Raw genomic sequence first — 6,000 nt, forward strand, 5'->3', positions numbered from 1 at the left:
AGGGAGATCGAAAAACAGAGGGTGAATGATGGAGATAGAAAAACAGAGGGAGAGTGAGAATGATAAAAAAAACAGAAGGAGAGTGAGAATGATCGAGAGATGGCTGCTGTTTGGGATCGATGGGGAGTCGAGAGAGATGAGAGGGATCCCACAACAGAGAACCAGAGCCGTTCCTCCTTTTTTTTTTAATTTCTCAGCTGCTGTTCGTCTTGGGCCCAAAAAACAGAGCCACCGTAACCCCCAGCCACTATCCACCGTTTTTTTTTCTTTTATAACAGAACTCTGTTTCAGAGAGTGTAGAGGGAATGAGAGGTGATGAGCGAGAAAAACCAGAGAGTATCCGAGAGAGAGCACGGTTTTTCGGTGTGGAGAGTCTGCCGAGAGAGCACGGTTCTCCAACAGCATGATCTTCGTTGAGGACTCCAAAACCGAGGCTTGTCTTTTGCTCTCTATGTGCTTCCCTTCTTTCTTTCTTTTCTTGCTTTTTTTTTTTTCATAGCAACTTTCCTTTAGATGGAGAAAATCATAGCAACTTTCTTTTCTTCATCAAAAGAAAAAGGAAATTGCCAACTCTATTCCTCCATCCTCATATTCGTATTCCATTTTTGCACAAAGAAAAAAAAATCAAGATGCGATCGCACGCTAGTAACAATAGCAGTCCACACGTCTAGTGCTCCACATTACTAATCTGATCGCCCTGCTAGAACTAGGAGGAAAATCCGAAAGGGATCCTCATATTAAGCTTCAGCCGAACCCCAACTTGTAAAAGAAAATTTTATAAGGGGCCCTACATGCGTTAACCGAATATTCTTAAAATTCGCTTGGCTTCATAAATTATGGCGTGCCCCACTTCGAGTGAATTTCCCTTACATTGCACTACTTACATTCAAATTCCCTCCATTGGATGATCTCAACCGTCCAATTTATGGGTCACAAAGTGGATGATCATACCCACAAATCAACCATTGGATGAGCCAATCCGCCCAATTAGTGAGCCGCAATACAAATGGGTTGGGCCCTCAAATCATTTTTCATGGGATGATCTGAGCCCATAATTTGTAAAGTTATGCCTCAAAGTTATTTCCGAGAGTTATCCGAACAATTCAACTTGATGATCGCAACAGAATTCAGTTGTTAAAATAACCTCCCTGAAATCCTGATTATTCCCCTGATGGGCACTTTCATGCACTGGATCGAAGTAGGTTCAAAACTCATTTTTCAATAAAACAATGCGCGGGCCTCCTGTTTGATCCAAATCTAAACAAGCGTTCAATGCGGGCCCACCGAATGGGTCCAAATTCTCCCCCGGTTTGGATTCTTCTGAATAACCCCTCCCAACACTTAGCGAAAAAATGCGAAACATGGCAGAAATGATTGAAAAGATCGAGAAAGCATGAGGGACGAACACAGGGATGGAAAACACTGAAAAATGGATAGTGAAACACTAACTTCTTCGTTGATTAAAGTGGAGCAAAATGGGGGTGTCTACAGTGTACTACTTTTTTCTTAAAATGTGATCCATTATCAGAAATCAGCTCATGAGGTACTCTGCATCTACAAATAATGTTTGTACGGATAAACTTCACAACTATGTTCGAAGTTATGGAAGCATAAGAGGCAGGCTCGATCCACTTTGTAAAATAGTCGATAGCTACCAAAATGTACTCATGACCACTCGAGGATCTTGGATAAATATTTCCAATGATGTCTATCCCCCATACTAAGAATGACCTTGGGGAAGACAAAGAGTGCAACTCCGAAGGAGGAATATGAATGAGATTCGTATAGACTTGGCACTTGTGGCATTTCTTCACAAAGGCAAAGCAGTCTGCTTCCATTGTGGGCCAATAAAAATCAAGTCTCAAAATCTTTCTAGATAACATTTTCCCATTCATATGAGGGCCACAAATTCCTTCATGGGTCTGCTCAATAAGCTTTGTAGCTTTGTTATCATCAACACATAGGAGTTGTATACCATCAAAATATCGTCTGTACAGCCCTTCACCACAAATGATGAAGTTGGCAGCTAATCTCTGAAGAGTCTTCCTCTCTTTACTTGAAGCTTCAGGAGGATGCCCTTTACCAGAAATAAGGTTCTTTATGTCCGTATACCATGGCTTACCATCTGGACACCTGGCTGATATCTCAATTGTGTTCACATGAGCTGGAGCCCACTGTAATCTCACTGCTTAGGGTTGAACCTCCATTGTAGCAGAAATATCTAACATCAAAGCAAGAGTAGCTAAAGCATCTGTGAAATGATTCTTGGTCCTCGACAAATAAGTGAAAGTAATACTCCTGAACTTCTTGACCAGAGATTCCAAATAGGTGTTATAAGGGATCAATCTGTCTTCTCGAGTTTTCCATTGCCCATTAACCTTGCAAATGATCAAGAGTGAGTCCCCAAACACATCTATGTCTTGAACTCGGAGAGCTAAGGCTGTATCTAGACCAGTAATACATGCTTCATATTCTGCCATATTATTTGTGCACTCAAACTTCAACTTAATAGAAATAGGAATGTACTCTTTCCGAGGGGATACAAGTACTGGTACTACTCCTTGTCCATGATTATTTACTTCACCGTCAAAGTACATAAGCCACTTATTACTTAGAGTCTCTTCTTCTATATCCATAATCTCTTCATCAGGAAATTCTGCCCTCAGAAAAGCCTTCTCTTCAACAGGAGTATCAGCCAACTGCTCAGCTATGACCCGCCCCTTAACTGATTTATGAGTGACGTAAGTGATGTCAAACTCAGACAATAACAATAACCACCTTGCAGTTCTTCTTGTAAGGGCCGGTTGTGGACCCCGATCTGAGAACGAGTGTGGAGGACACGCGATCCTCGGCACTCCTCAAAGATCTCCACATGTGAAGGAGAGCTCTACCAAGGAACTCTTGAAATAGGTGGCTCTCATAGCATAGCATGAGTGGCGATACTGGATGAATGAGATGCCTCTTGATCTAAGGATAAATCCCCAAACCAAAATGTACCTAAAATAACTCAGAGTTGCCATCCATGGATAGGCCATGGAACCCCAAAAACAAATGCTCTGCTTACAACAGATAACCAGAGATACAGAAGGTCCGTGCCTGATGACGAATGAAGAAGGTCCGAAGAGCACCCCCAATTTGCCTGAGTGAGAACACTTGGTCTCTTATGCCATTTATTTATTAACTTCGAAGGGTTTTAGGTGAAAATCATGTGAAATGGGAACACGCATCTCCGAGAAAACGTCTATCTAATCATGCATGTCTCAGAGATGAAAATAAGCACACACAAAAGGATCGAAATAAATGTCACCTAAGAATAACTAGGTTATGAGTGATATGCCTAATAGGTGTCTAAGTTCTGGTGGACGAACACATGCATGCTACAGCTACAGGTATAAGTCTGTACAGGAAAGGAAATCTAAAATTAGCAGTTAATCATAAATAGTAAATGAAATAAGGAACAAACAAAAATGCCAGGCAAATAATAGAATAATGAAATAAAAACCTATGGCGTGCACATAGCGCCTATCTACATTGGGGCGAATACATAGCGCCTAATATAAAAAACTAACACATCCCATCTAGAAAGCAGTAAATGACAGATAGAAAATGCAGTAATAAAAACCTATGGCGTACACATAGCGCCTATCTACATTGGGGCGAATACCTAGCGCCTAATATAAAATCCTAACACATTCCATCTAGAAAGCAGTAAATGACAGATCGAAAATGCAGTAATACAGTAAAGTATTACAGCTAAGAAGATAAACCTGCGCAATGAGCAAACGTCAGTAGATGATAGTAAAAAGATAATAATCAATAACCTAATAACGATAGAGAAGTACAGCTAAGCACGTGAGAACTACAGCTAAACAGGTAAGAACTACAGCTAAGCAGGTAAGAACTACAACTAAGCAACTAGGTCAAATACATAAGCAGGTAAATGTTACAGCTAAGTACGTAAGTAAGCAAGGAAATGCACACACGCTGCCATGATCATATGCGAAAATCATCAACAAAATACAAACACAAGCCCTAAAGTACTATCAACAAAACCTAAGACTCTAATGCTTCAGCTCGAGTCTTTAGAGGATTTGATATTCATCCAAAGAAGCCTACGTATCCCTGCCTCCACGAGAATCAAGGCAACGTAGTTCTTCGCACATATTCTAAGCTATGATGCTTAAGACATCCAGACCTCTATCCTAGACTCGACCTAAAAGACCGGACTAGTTATTAAAACTTCTTGTATGATTATTTAAATTCCAGTGGATTGTGGATTTTAGGACACCCTATATGCCCTAACTAAATGCGGGTTAGCCCTAAGCTAATGCAGGTGGTTCCTACAACCTATGTGTAACTAGGCTGTGTGTCATAAGGAAAACAACGGGATCACTAACGCATCCTAGACCTAGTCATCAGTCGGCGACGTGAATCGCCAACTGATGACAGAGGCGCTCCTAGCTAGGACAAACTCCTAACTCTAACACAAACACACAACAAGCACACAACAAATCAAGGACAAACACCTAACTCTAAAACAAACTCCTAACTCTAGAGGAAGAGCTTTTTGAAAAACAAGATTTTAAAGTTGTTTATTTAAAAAAGATTTAAAAATGTTATTTACAAGAGTTTGAGTGGAATTGGGATAAAGATCCTGAATTGCACTACGTACCTCGTGAAAGATGATCAAGCCAACGTAGTTCGAAACGAACTCTCTTACTACACTCCTAAAACTACTCAACACTTTAGACGATTTTGAATTTTTCTGTTTGTTAAATGTTTTTTTGAATTTTAAGATATTTCAATGTTTTTTTAGATTTTAAAATTTTCAAGTGTTTTTTATGTTTTTTGACCTTTAAATGATTTCAATGCTCTTGCGATTGTAAATGATTTCAATGTTTATGGATTTTAAAATTTCAAACACTTTCACCCTTTTGGTCAAAGGCCAAAGGGAACAAACAAAACAACACCCTAGGGTAAAACCCTTAGGATAAAGGGGAAACCCCAAATCAACAAACAAGATGGAACAATCCACAAACGAGTAAACAAGTGTCCCAAGAACAGAGAAAACGATATAAAATCCTAAGCCAGCAAGACTCTAATAACAAAGAAGAAGACAACGACTCTAAAGGACTAACTCTTAAGCTATAGGACAAACCAACAGTCTATGAAATAGACTCCTGAACAATCAATACTAAAAAGGGATACAAGTAAGTCAAAGCACATCTAACACGATGAGGGGGTGTAAATGAGACTGGGCATGTCTCCTATGGGTTAACCCTCTGATAAGACCAAGGTGGTCTCCTAAAAAGAAAACTCTTCTATTGAGACAGAGCATGTCTCCTAAAAAGTAAAACATCCTAACGAGACGAAGTGTGTCTCCTAAAATGAGACACATGGAAATTGGAAGGTCTAGACATGATTTGGAAGCGATCCTAGAAGTTTAGATGTCTAGGTTGACATATAGCACGGATTCCACTCGTTTAGTATAAAAAAAAATTGATCAATATATGATTTGAGACTTGCTAGCATGCTCATCATATCCCAATACAAGCATTAGAATCAATATAGGCTCAGAACAATCTAAAAAAAAGTGAAAAGGTGAAATTTCCACCCAACATGTAATTTTCACCAAAAATGGTCAAAAATGCCAGAAAATTCATGGGAATGATTCAATATATGATTTAAAACTTGCCAGCATGCTTATCATATCCCAAACAATCATTAAAATTGAATAGAGCTCACATTGTCCATGATTTTCAAGAAATGGCACAGTTATGTCATATAATGCGAAAAATGCAACATTGCACTGAATTTTAGATCCCTCAAACATCAAAACCATCAAAACGTCTACTAATCAAAATTGTATATCTCAGTATGAATGACATTCTCTCAGTTGACCATTTCGTTTGGATCTGGCCAGAAGTGGCCGGAAAATGGCCTCTTCCGATCCATTGCCATTAAAAGACATATTAGTGTTTTTACTGAAAGTTCGGGCTC

Source organism: Tasmannia lanceolata, unplaced genomic scaffold (genome assembly GCF_043159265.1).
Source record: "Tasmannia lanceolata isolate RefF3 unplaced genomic scaffold, GAP_Taslan_0.1 ptg000012l, whole genome shotgun sequence".
NCBI classification, from domain to species: domain Eukaryota; kingdom Viridiplantae; phylum Streptophyta; class Magnoliopsida; order Canellales; family Winteraceae; genus Tasmannia; species Tasmannia lanceolata.